A 13,415-nucleotide genomic window follows, 5' to 3' on the forward strand; every position below is an offset into this window, starting at 1 on the left:
ATGCTCTTCAGTCAACACCGAGTAGAGTTTCTCAGCCTACCTGTCGCCCCATTGGTGTGGTCCATGCAACAGCTAGAAATGCCACTTTTTTTTTTTTTTGACACAGAGAGAGAGAGAGACAGTGAGAGAGGGAACACAAGCAGGGGGAGTGGGAGAGAGAGAAGCAGGCTTCCCACAGAGCAGAGAGCCCGATGTGGGGCTCGGTCCCAGGACCCTGGAATCATGACCCGAGCCGAAGGCAGACGCCTAACAACTGAGCCACCCAGGTGCCCCCAGAAATGCCACTTTTTTTTTTTTAAAGATTTTTATTTATTTATTTGACAGAAAGAGACACAGCGAGAGAGGGAACACAAGCAGGGGAAGTGGGAGAGGGAGAAGCAGGCTTCCCGTGGAGCAGAGAGCCCAACATGGGGCTCGATCCCAGGACCCTGGGACCATGACCTGAGCCGAAGGCAGACACTTAATGACTGAGCCACCCAGGCGCCCCAGAAATGCCACTTTTTAAAAGATAACCAGATCATGTCATTACCCAATTAAAAAACAAAAACTTTCAAATTTCCCATGTTTCATAGAATGGACCTACATTCTTTTTTTTTTTTTAAGATTTTTATTTTAATTTATTGGAGAGAGAGCACAAGCGGGGGGAAGGGCAGAGGGAGAGAGAGAAGCAGACTCCTCGCTGAGCAGGGAGCCTGATGCGGGGCTCGATCCCAGGACCCTGGGGTCATGACCTGAGCCCAAGGCAGATGCTTAACTGCCTGAGCCACCCAGCTGCCCCTGACCTCCATTCTTTACCTTGGCCAACAAGGCCGTGTGAGAACTGGCCTCACTTCCCTCTTTGTCCTCATCTATTTTTTCTTGTTCACTTCAAGGCTGGCGTCTGTATTTTGTTTCTTGAATGTGCCAGGTCCTTTGCCTGACCCTGGCTCCCCTCTGGGTGTTTCTGCTGCCCGGGGTGCTGTTTCTCCAGGGTCACATGACACAGAGGCGACATTACGTCACTCAAAGGCCTCTTCCTCGGAAGTGATCGGAAGCAGATCTTTGGCTCCTACCAGTCTCATCACTCTTCCCAGCAAGGGTCACCATTGGCAGTGCTGTTATTCATCAACTTGCTTGCTTGTCTGTTTCCTTATCACACGCCCGCTGCCGTGGAGTCCGCGTGCATGCACTTCATCTGGGCTCTCTGCACAGTGTGTGGCACATAGTAGGAGCTCAGTGCATATACGCCAGACCTGAGAATCCATGACAACCTGGTCTTGCTGCATCCCAGCTGTGTGCCTCTGGAAACTGAACTCCTTGAGCACAGTTCCAAATCTGAAAAGCTGACGATACCATGCAGGTGTTTTGAGAAAAAAAAAAAGAAAGAAAGAAAGAATGTAGGTAAAGCCCTTAGCTCTCTGTTAGTATGTATAGAGCTCTCAAGAAGCACAAATCATCATCATCATCATCATCTTCATCCCAATTATTTAAATTTAAAAGCCCTGTCAGAGAAGCTGGTGGAGGGTTGCCCAGACGAGATTTAGTAGGATTGGAATCTATTCAGTTTGGAGTCAAATCATAATAGTCAAACAGCTCATTTCTGTTTTATTTTATTTTATTTTATTTTTTGCCAGGACCCAAAGATTGATCATTTCTTTCCAGGAACTAATCCACACTAACGGTTCCTAATATCAGTCATTTATTACTCTCTCTCATGGTTCTGGGAACTGACCTGGGACCCGCTGTGTGGTTCAAAGTCCCTCCCTGGTAAGTTGGTGACTGGGGCTCCCTGCATCCCAGAGGCTTCCCCACCCACGTGGCAATGCTGGCTGTGGGCTGGGACCTTAGCAGAAGTCTCAGAGGGAGCACCACGTGTGGCCTCAGCGTGGCCTGGGCGTCCTCACAGCATGGTAGCTGGGGCCCATGAGCAACACATCCCAGGACATGGAGCCAGGTGGAAGCTCAGTAGCTTTTTCTTACCTAGCCTTGGAATCACAAGGCATTATTTCTGCCACATTCTATTTGTTAGAAGCAGCCCATATTCAAAGGGAGGGGGGATCAGGCCTCTACCTTTTGATGGATGCCATGCCAAAGAATTTGTGGATGTGTTTAAGACCAGCAAAATAGTCATAGTGAGAGGAAACTGATGTATGGATCAGATGATTCTTTAATAATTAGAGATAAATACCATTGTCAGGTGGGCTCCAAACATTTGTGTCAGTTCTGTCTCCTGGTAAGCATCATGGTTATCACATTGGAGTGCTGGATTTACACCCCCCAAGGTTCAAATTCCGGCTCTGCCACCATTCGCCTTGAGACTCTAGGCAAGTTTGTTAGCCTCTGGAAAGTGGATGTGATCAAAGGATAAGCAGGACGAGCGTCGGCACGCGGGAGGGCCACTCTCTTTACCGTTGCAGATGCTCCAACCAGGAGGAGGCACACCCCTTCCAAAAGAGGGGGCAAGCGTGAGGGGCACCTTGCCCTCAGCCAGGTCCCCTGGGGACTTGAGTTCCTTACAGTTCATGTGGCTCTCAAGTGAACCCCTCTAAAGGCTGGGTTCCAGGTGCTGGGGTGGGTGGGCATGGCAACAGCCCTGTCGCAGCCGGCGTGTGGCCAGGCACGCAGATTTGCCGGTGTGGGCGCAAACACTCTCTCCCCAGAAAAGCTGCTTGAAGGCATAGACTAGGGGAAAGGAAGGTTAAAAATAAAGAGTGGCCATGTTTGGTTTTGGAATTAAGGAGAGCCTGGACTCAAAGGCCCCTTGATTCCCTTGCTTTGGGAGAGTCAGGCTGTTGAGGTGGAGGCACCGTGGACCTTCCTTTCCCTAGAGCCGTAATTCATGGAAATATCTAGAACCAGGTGACCGCACCTCCTAGCTCACAGCTGGGGTCTCCTCGGAAGCATTCACGTGTCAGTTGTTTTTCAAGGTTTGGGAACTAGCAACCCTCATCCTCATTTTGTTTGTCCCCCAGAGAAATTTTAAATGTTAAAGTTTGAATATTTTTGAATTGGGCACTTGCTCTCCAATTATCCCCTACCCTCCGTTATCTGTGTCCAGCCAGCCTATTTACATCAAATATTTTCTTGGCTCTGGTCGTCGTCCAAGTGTGGTTTTCGTCCCTCTGCCTCTGGTTTTTCCTTTTCCTGCTCTCCCAACGCCAATAAAACATACATGTATGATGCGCATGTGGCGTTCCCGAAACCGTGCTCCGTACTCATCGGCTATGACCTCAGTTACTATCCTGGAAACCTCCAAGGGAGATTGTCTTCACTCTACAGAGAAAGCAACCGAGGATCAGAAGGGTTGACCAATTTACCCAAGATGACGTGGTTTATGAAAGGGGCAAAACTGGTATTGGAATCTAGAGAGCAGCAGTTAGGTGTTAAATTTTTAATTGCAAATGACAAGGAAATCCACTTCAAATTAGCTTAATTTAAGAAAAAAATGATGTGATTGATTGGAAATAGGGTACGTCCGGGTCTGAGGGCTCAAACTCCATCTCTCAGTTCTGGTGTTTTCTGTTTGGCATCATTTTCAGACCAGCCCTATCCTTGAGGCGGCGAGATGGTTTCTAACAACTCCTAACCAACAGCCCTCTCACCAACCCTGGTCAGAGAAGAGCTTTGTTTCTTTCCTTCTGATAGGTTTTTGTTTTTTTGTTTTTTTGTTTTTTTAATGCCCAGGACGTGATAACTCAGGTAAGAATCAAATCCCATAATCATCTCACAACCAATCATGAGGGGGCACCCAACTGGGTGGCTCAGTTGGTTAAGCGTCTGCCTTCGGCTCAGGGTCCTGGGATTGAGTCCTGCATTGGGCCCCTTGCTTGGCGGGGAGTCTGCTTCTCCCTCTGCCTGCCACTCCCCCAGCTTGTGCGCTCTCTTGCTCTCTCTCTCTCTCTCTCTCTCTGACAAATAAATAAATAAATAAAATCTTAAAAAAAAAAAAAGAACCAATCATGAGGCCAGGGGGATATGATGGGTATAGGTCACAGCCTCATGCTTGAAGCTTTGGGTGGATTGGCCTCTCCTGCACTGCAGTGACTGAGAATGATGGCTGGAGAGTAGCACAGGGAATATTGGTATGCTCTTTCCAGAAGGGAAAAATGTCCAATACATATGCTAGCAAAGATGTTTGTTGCCTTTCTCATAGGCTTCAGGGGTATTGAGAATCTTCCATTAAGAGGAAATACATAGGGGCACCTGGGTGGCTCAGTTGGTTGGGTGTCCAACTCTTGATTTCAGCTCAGGTCTTGATCTCAGGGTTGTGGGATCAAGCCCCGCATTGAGGAGTCTGCTTGAGGATTCTCTCTCTCCCTCTCCCTGAGTCCCTCCCCCTGCTTGCACTCTCTCTCTCTCTAAAATAAATAAATAAATAATAAATAAATAAATAAATAAATAAATAAATAAAACCTTTAAAAAAAGAATGAATACCTAAACACATTAAGGATTAGATGGATCTGTGCCTATAATCTTAACATCCAGCAGGTGACTCCACAATATAAGTTTTAGAAGACACCTGTTGTTGGTAACTCCTAGAACCCATTCCACCCCCCACATTTTTTTAAATTACACCATCCTTTTCTTCTGGAAAACCACCTATCTCCCATGTCATCCAAGGGAACTGTCTCTTATCTCCTTACTATTCCAAGGGTAAACATATGACGCAGGCTTGAAAAATCTGATATTTATCTTCCTGGTGAAGATAATTAAATTAGAGATGGATATTCAAGCCAAGCTAGTAAAACTCAGTCCTAACACTTTCATGGGGACTACTGGAAAAAAATAAATTCTAGGGGTGCCTGGGTGGCTCAGTTAAGTGTCTGACTCTTGATTTCAGCTCAGGTCATGATCTCAGGGTCGTGAGCTTGAGCCCCAAGATTTTCTGTCTCCCTCTCCCCCAGCCCATCCCCCTCTCTTGCTCTAATTAAAAAAAAAGGAAAAAAATTAGTTATCCTTTCACTCGTATTTCGTATTGCTAAGCAGCTCTGGGGATATTGACTGGAGCTTCTGGGGCCACCAAGAAAATGAAGCTATGGAGAAAATTAGGTGAAGGTAGAGAAGGACAGCTTTCTAATACTGTATGAGTCCCTGGATCCATTTGTACCTGAAGCCTTAGTTACCTAAACAAAGAGGTTATATCTTTTTTTTCCTTTAGTTACTCCAGTTTGAGGTGGGTTTTACCACTTGTAAACCTAAGAGCATCCAACATACAAGTGCAATAGCCAGGCAAGAATTGCCCTCCAAGAGGGAACAAGGCAGAAAGACACTCTTCACATTTAGTCAGAGGGTAAGGGAAGGCATGAGGTCCCCTTGTTTTAGGGCGTGGGGTGTCTAAGGACTAGACCTGTTGGGTGTCAGAGAGGCAGCCCTAGTGAGGCTCTATCCTAAGCTTTGACCCCTCAGACACTGCCTGATCATGTGGGCTTCTCTTTGGAAATTCCCTGGAAGTTACTGCATGGCTGATTAGAAATACCAATAGTAATACTGTTTCTATTTATCCCACCTCTCTTAGCAGAATCTATTCTGGAACAAAGAAGCTCCTGAACATTTTCGTGTGGGGCTTAAACACGCAGGTTGTAGGGTCTGATAAACCTTCATTCAAGCCCTCACTTGATCACTTACCAGCTGTGTGACCTTATTCAAATTACTTGGCACCTCTGAGACTCAGCTCTCTCATCCATAAAATGGGTTTAATAATAACATCCAGGGGCACCTGGGTGGCTCAGTTGGTTAAGTGTCTGCCTTCGGCTCAGGTCATGATCCCGGGACCCTGGGATTGAGCCCCGCATCGGGCTCCCTGCTCGGCGGGGAGTCTGCTTCTCCCTCTTCCTCTGCCTTTCCCCTCCACGTGTGCTCTCTTTCAAATAAATAAATAAAATCTTTTAAAAAATATATAATAACATCCAGCTCCTACAGTTTATATGAGGCTAATATGGGCTTACCCTTGGTGGGAACCTAGTAATAACTCAATAAAAGCTAGCTATTGTCATCATTATAAAGCAAACTGCATTTCCCCCGAGATGTTCAGTTTTGTGTGCAATGTAATTAGAAATCTCTCCCTTTGCTGTGTTTTTTTTTCTTGCTCACGGGCATTTCAGCAGTGGATGTAACCACAGGTAATGGACATTATTGAAGATTTATGAACAGAGTGCAGTTAAGAGCATAGACTCAGGAACTGGACCACCTGGATTCAAACCCTACCCTCGTTCTTGGCTGTGTGGACTTGGACAAAAGCCTCCATCTCTTTGTGACTCAGTTTCCCCATAAAATGGGGATGGCAGATATAGGATCTGTCTCGTTGGGATTAAGTAAATTAATATTTGTAGAGGGTTTAGAAGAGCGACTGGAACACGGTCTGTGCTCTGTAAGGACTGGTCATTGTCTGTGCATTTAACGTGGTGCTGCACCAACCACAAATACGGCTCAGTGGCCAAGTCCTCACTTCTGCTGGACACAAGCAACTCTGTGAACACGCTAAGGCTTTGCTGAGTTCCGATTGCCTGGGTTCTCTCGTGGTCCTGCTCATCTCAGCATCACTCAGCAATGCACATTTTGGTGACAGCTCTGGCCATGCCAACACTGTGTGTGGGCTTTCACAAAACTGTATGTGATTCATCACAAATTTTTTAAAGGCAGCCTGGATTCAAAATCTGGCTCTTCCACCTGCTGTTCTGCATTGGGCCAGTTCCGTAACCTCTGAGCCTCAGCCTCCTCCACTGTAAAATGGCAAAAGTAATAGTCCCCACCTTATAGGGTTGTTGTGAGGAATACATGAGTTATTACGGTAAAGCCCTAGGATAGGTCTTGACACATTATAAATGTTAAATTACTGTATTATGAATAAGAATATCCAGTTAATAGGTTCTGAAATAGAAGGCCCCCAAAATACCCTTAGAATTCTCCTAAGAGGGCTGACAATGTGTGCCCATTGATCTTGTACCTTAGAGGTTTCAAACTTGTAGCCTGCTTGAAATACGTTTCAAACGGACATATTTTATTTGCATAGCCTAGAGTCTCAAAGAATTAGAATTAGTAGCCCATATTTTAAAATCAGGACATTTTAGGTAACAACCCAGATTTCCAGCTTTTCTTGAGGAACAGGAAAATATGGCACCATTGGACTGCCTTCTTGCAGGTTGTCTCTGGGAGAGGACAGCACAGTGGCTACTCACGTTAGACAGGACAAGGTACTCTTCGGGTCAAGAGCTCTTGGCTCACAGCACTCAGGGTTTTTCACTCCTGGAATGCTTCATGCACTAGCCTGGCTCCTGTAATAATACAAACAATAGCTAACACATATCCAAAACATACCATATTCCAGGCACTGTCTCATTTGATCTCCATAACAATCCTAAGGGAGAAGTATTAGTATGTCCCTCGCATCTTAAGGATGGGAGGGCATGGCTAAGTAAGTTCCCAAGGTTATGAGCTGGTACGTGGCAGACCTGGGAGTTGAACACTCTGGTTTCAGAGTCTCTGGGGTTACTCTAGAGAACGGTGCAATTTTAAAGGCAGCCTGCTTGTGTCCAGCAGAAGTCAGGACTTGGCCACTGAGCCGTATTTGTGGTTGGTGCGGCACCACGTTCAATGCACAGACAATGACCAGCCCTTACAGAGCACAGATTTTGAATCCAGGCTGCCTTTAAAATTGCACCGTTCTCTAGAGTAACCCCTTTCTTCTAACCTAGATAGTTTTCTGCAGTTCTATCAATGAGATGGAAACACGGTCCAGAGGGTTGATATTCAGTTTTCATGGTCACGTTGGCCAAGAGGGCTTGGTTATGGATGTCTAGGGTCATAACGTAGGGAATTAACTACCTCATTTCCCCATTGCCCTCAGCATCTCCAGACTCATCTCTGATACCCAAGGACAGTCCTACTCAGAATAGAAGCTCCCACCAGAAGCCATTGCACTTGGAAGTGAGAGTGACTTCCCACCCTAGTGCCTCCGAACTCAGCCTTGAGCTGCAGGGCACGGAGGACCAAAGCCATCCCCAGGAGTTGGTCCATTCTGCTCATCCTTGACAACCACGACACACCCCTTCCTAGATGGCTGTATTCACTTTCTAAACGGGCTGAGGGTCAAATCAAGGTGACACACTCCTACACTAAAGGTGTCACCCCCCCCCTTTTTTTTAAACCCGTGTCCCTTTTTGAAAAACATAAAAATCTCACCATGGCCAGGAAATATCCATAAGCTCCCATCCCAGAGCCTGTGATTCTCTATTGAGAAATTCCTCAGTTTTCTACACAGTCTTTTCAGCAAGATTTGGTCAAGCTTTTCTTCCTGAAATCTGTACTATAGAAACAAGACATCTTATTTCCTCTTTCTGGTTATAAAATTATGTAATAATATTTGAAGATGTTGTTTCAAAATACGACTCACCCTTTCTTCCAAACCCTGGAGAATCACTGATCGGTGAGTGATTCTCGTGGATTTTTAAGAGGATGTCTTTACCCAAATGGTAGCTTTTGAGATAATGCCTGACAACTGCTATCAGATGCTTAACATTTGAAAATAAATTCACAAAACACAGAAGATGAACAGATGGTCTGTGAGTTTTGTCCATTCTCTGTAGCTTTCCACCACTCTCTGCTGCATCAGACATAAAGGAGTTTGAGCCAGCCCCAGGTGGGTGTATTGCGAGAGGGAGGCGAGCTGTCCCCAGGCCTGAACCATAGACAGCAACAGCTGTCTTTAGGGGCCCTGCAGGAGGGCTGCACCCACAGACGGGGTCCTTGCTCCTGGTTCCTGCTGGTGGGGACAGTGCCAGTGGGGAAGGGCATTAAAGTCACTTGGGTCCTCTGGCTGGTAGAGCAGCCTTCTCACTGTCTTCTCATCTTGTTCCCTGGAACAATTAGGAGTGAGATTTCTTCCCTGCCTGCGCTCACCTGGTGACACCCCACATTGGAAGATGTGGTTCCAGAATCCAGTTTGGCCAATTTACCAGCATTTGGGTCAGACCATAGGCTATGATCTTGTCCATTCCTGGTGGAGCAGATGACCACAAACTGGATAGCTTAAAACAACAGACATTTACCCTAATAGGATCATCCTCTTAAAACAATAGAAACGGACTGTTCTGGAAGTCAGAATCTAAAATCAAGGTGTGGACAGGGCTGCAATCTCAAGCCCTAGTGGAGAATCTGCTCTTTACCCCTTCCAGCTGCTGGCCCCATCTTCACCCCGCCTTCCTCTCTGCGTGTCTGTATGGTCTCCCTTTGCCTTTCTCTTATAAAGATATCTGTGACAGCATTAGGGCCCACCCTGGTAATACGGGCTAATCTCTTCCTCTCAAGATCCTCCAGTGTCATTACATCTGCGAAGACCCTTTTCCTAAAGAGTAAAAGCTAAAAAAAAGTGACTTTTACAAATTCCAGGGTTAGGACTCGAAATCTCAGGGTGGTCATTCTTCTACTTACTCCATCAAGCCAAAGCCCTGGGCTTTCTGCTTCTCCTCCCTTCCAATCCTGGCCTCTTCCCTTCAGAAAAGTCACACAGAGCCTGCACATTCCTAAAAAGATTGATCCTAGGATGGCTGAGAGACCACCCTGCTGAGAATCAGTAGAACCACTTTGGCTGGACGGTCCGAATCAATCACATTCCCTCTCTCCGTTCTTCCTCTCCTCTCTTCAGCAGTGGTGGTCAAAGTGGTCAAGCACACCTTTGCTTTCTTGCCGCCCTATTGCAATGGTCTCTGTTGGTCTTCCTGCTCTTCCTCCAACCCCTGCACACGTGTTCTCTAAGGTAGAGCAGATGTCGACCCTTTTCTTCATGGTCTCTGTGGAGAGACAGAAGAAAGGCCCTCCAGAGATGTCCATGTTCTAATCCCTGAGACCTGCGAATGTGTTCCCTCACATGGCTAAAGGGACTTTGCGGATGTATCAGGAATCGTGGGCTGCTGGGGTGATTATCCTGGGTTATCTGGGTGGGCCCAAAGTGGTCACACTGGGGACAGTCACAGACAAAAAAGGAGATGTGCCAAGGTACACAGAGATGGGAGTGATGTGCTTTGAAGGTGACAAGCCAGGTAGGTGGCCTCTAGAAGGTAAAGAAGACAAGGAAACAGACTCTCCCCTAGAGCCTCCAGAAGGAAACTGCTCTGCGGGCACCTTGATTTTAGTCCAGCAAGACTGGTTTTTGGACTTCAGGCTGTAGGACAACAAATTGGTGTTGTGTTGAGACACACAGCTTGTGATAATTTGTTACAGCCATGGCAGGAAATGAATACTGTGTCCAAGGGATTCTCACTGGACTTAGAACAAAGTCAGATTTCTCACCAAGGTCTAGAAATGCTTACTGGATCTGGCCCCTGCCTTCCTCTCTGGCCTCATCTCCCTCACCTCGCCCGGTGCTTAGCGTTCATCGGCAACACGGGCTACTTGCTGGTCTTTGGTGGGCTGGGCCTCACGCTCTGGCCTTTGCTGTCCCCTCTGTCTGCAATGTTTTGCTTTGTCTCGTTGTCCCTGAGCTCAAACTACCATCTTCTCAAGAAGACCTTCCTTGAGCATTTAGGCTAAACAGCTGACACTCCAACCATCCCACCCCTCCCAGTCGTTCTTGTTTTCCATAGTACATGCTGCTATCTGTGATCGTGTTATTCACTCTTCAACATGAATTCCTCCTAGAGCATCAGCTGCACAAGAATAGGGCCCATGTTTTGTTCCCCATCTGGATCAGTCATTGGCCTTAAAGAGAGATTTAGCGAATGAATGATGAAAGATAGTCATTCATATTCAGCTCTAATAATTTCTCTCTGCAGTCACAGACTATCTGACAGTTTCAGCCTTTGTAGCAGAAGAGAAAATCACCCTCAAGCCCAGGGTTGAGCCAGGAGATGACAGAGGATGGGATCTGGAGTCATTTTCTGCTTGCTCCTCTCTTCAGTCAAAGTTTCCTCTCCCTTAACATAATTTTTAAGTATTTCCCCTTTCTCGTTGTCTTCCCGGATAAGACCTCCTTTGGGTTCTACCCAGTGGAACTTCCTGAGGATAATCTTGGCGTCCACTACCTTCAGGGGCTCCTCAACTCAAGTTGCCATGGTTGCTGTTGGCTTTCCGCTGCTTAACGAGGGCAGTGATGTGAATCTGATGCTGCCCATGTTTTAGGGGCTCAAGGAAACTCCTCTAGTTTGAGACTAAGGGCTTTTAAATCTTGCGGGCTTACATAAATGATGATTTCTGTTGTGTTCATGAGGGATCTGAGTCTTTTGATCCAAGGAGAAGGTCATTTCCATTTGGATAAATGGTGTTGGTCTGACTGCCCACACCAACTCAGAAGCTCTCGGTCAGGGAAAGGATGACTGTAGTGCCCTCTCCCCGCCATCCCCACTTCACCTCAAGGGGTAGGGTTGATCTGGTTGATCAAGGCTGTGCACATTCGGGGTACCTGGGCGGCTCAGTTGGTTAAGCGTCTGCCTTCGGTTCAGGTCATGAGCCTGGGGTCCTGGGATCGAGCCCCATATCAGGTTCCTTGCTGAGTGGAGTCTGCCTCTCCCCTTGCTCGTGTTCTCTCTCTCACTCTCTCTCAAATAAATAAAATCTTAAAAACAAAAAAAAGGTTGTGCACATTCATTAGATACAGTCCAAAGACCCCTTTTCTGTCCCATACTCCACCCTGTATTAGGTCTCTTGGAGGAAGCCCTTACCATCCATGTGGTAGAAAGCTTCTCACATAGCTCTTAATAATCTCTGCCTCGCCTATTTATGACCCTGTGTAATCCCTTCTCCTTAAGTGTGGGCTGGACCCAGTGACTTGAATGGAACTCCCATCTCACCAGTATTCTTGCTCAACTGCCTTCTTAGCTTGTACACTTTGATAAAGCAAGCTGCCATTTTGGAAAGGTGCACATGGCAAGGAATTGTGACCAGCCTCCAGCCAAGAGCTACCAAGGAATTGAAGCTCTCAGTTAAATAGCTCCCAGGGAACTGAAATCTGCCAACAACCATGTGAGAGAGCTTAGAAGTGGATTCTTCCCTAGTTGAACCGTCAGATGAGACCACAGTCAGTGACAGCCCCAGCCAACACCTTGACTGCAGCTTATGAGGGACCCTGAAACAGAGGATCCAGCTAAACTGTGCCTGGATTCCCAACCCACAGAAACTGTGAGCCAAAAAATGTGTGTTGTTTGAAGCTGCTAAGTTTTGGGGTAATCTGTTAACAGTGATAGATGAGTAATACAACCCACATGATATGTAGGAATTCTTTATGCAATCCAGCTCACCTTAGAGTTAGGATCCCACAATGGGATATGCAATCCAATCTTCAAATAGTAATCAAAGCTTCATTTGCTAGTCATTGCCCTTTTTGTATTTACTTCCCTCTTGGACTTTGTTGGGGAACTGGACTTTGTTGGAACTGGTTGAAAACAGAATTGAATGTTCTTCTGTCTCTTGTCCAAACACCATTATAATCTTACCCTGACATCTGGCCTAATTTGGGCAGGCTATCTGCCAGGGAGACTTGCATTTATGGGACAAAATCCGTGGTGGAGAGAGTGTGGTTTAATCATTGAGCAAGGCTTCTAGAATTCAAACTTTTATTGCTTTGGGAAGTCAGGATTCACTTTGGGAGCCAGCGTTGCATGTCTAGGAAATGATAAACCACAGAATTCCACGTGGGTCAAAGCAATTTCAGATCAAAACCGGCAAAGATCTAGGACCTGTGATATTTGGCTTTAGGGCTTGTGGAGCCAGATATTGATAGATGGTACTGGATTGAGTGTCCCAGATTTGGTTCCCATTTATCTTGCTTTGCATTCCTCTCTGATTTCTCCAGCATCTCAGCTTGTGCACGAGGTTAGAAAAAGAACCATGGCAGAAATAACATCTGAGGATTTCAGAGTTTTGTCCTCATTGGCTTAAAAAGCCTATACCATCAGCTCTCAAGTTGACTCTGGTTATTCAATGGGCAAGCCTGAACTCTGACATCACGTCTTTGTATGTTGAGATTGAAGAGATAGGTAAGACTGACTTCTGGTGGGCTGTGTGGCCTGACTATGGGGGAAACCCAGGTAGTTTCCTGGCGATTTCTTTCCCATCTACCTTATTTTTCTGATGCTCCCTAAGTTCATGAATGGTTCCATTAAGGGACTGGGTAGTAGACGCAGAATTAGTTATGGATTATTCTATCCCTATGTCTATTCATCTTTGTAATGTGTTTTTATAGTGCCTCCCATCCCGAAGTGGAAGCTATTTCTCCACCCCTTGACCTTGGCTTATGGGAAAGCAGTGAACCTGACAGAAGCAAGGCTTGAAAAATGTTTTTTACTGGAGTTTCTTCCCATTACTGTTCTTCGGAGTCCTCAAAACTACCAGATGAAGAAGTCTATGTTCTAGCTGGAACATACGAGAACTGCGGAACAAAAACAAGCAAACAACTGAACTTCCTCTAGAGCAGTGATGCTGTCAAACATTATACGGGTGAATGAGAC

The 13,415-nt window shown here is 46.3% G+C and overlaps 1 long non-coding RNA gene across 1 annotated transcript; it reads right to left on the reverse strand.

The window, feature by feature from the left end:
• Positions 1-545: 545 nt before the first annotated feature.
• LOC118547591 (uncharacterized) lies at positions 546-8,297 on the reverse strand. Its single transcript, XR_004923169.2, has 4 exons — positions 8,158-8,297; positions 7,155-7,250; positions 2,168-3,252; positions 546-1,322 (listed from the first exon to the last, which is right to left on the reverse strand). It is a non-coding gene; the product is annotated as an uncharacterized LOC118547591 (long non-coding RNA).
• Positions 8,298-13,415: the final 5,118 nt, after the last annotated feature.

Source organism: Halichoerus grypus, chromosome 6, assembly GCF_964656455.1.
Source record: "Halichoerus grypus chromosome 6, mHalGry1.hap1.1, whole genome shotgun sequence".
Lineage (NCBI taxonomy): Eukaryota > Metazoa > Chordata > Mammalia > Carnivora > Phocidae > Halichoerus > Halichoerus grypus.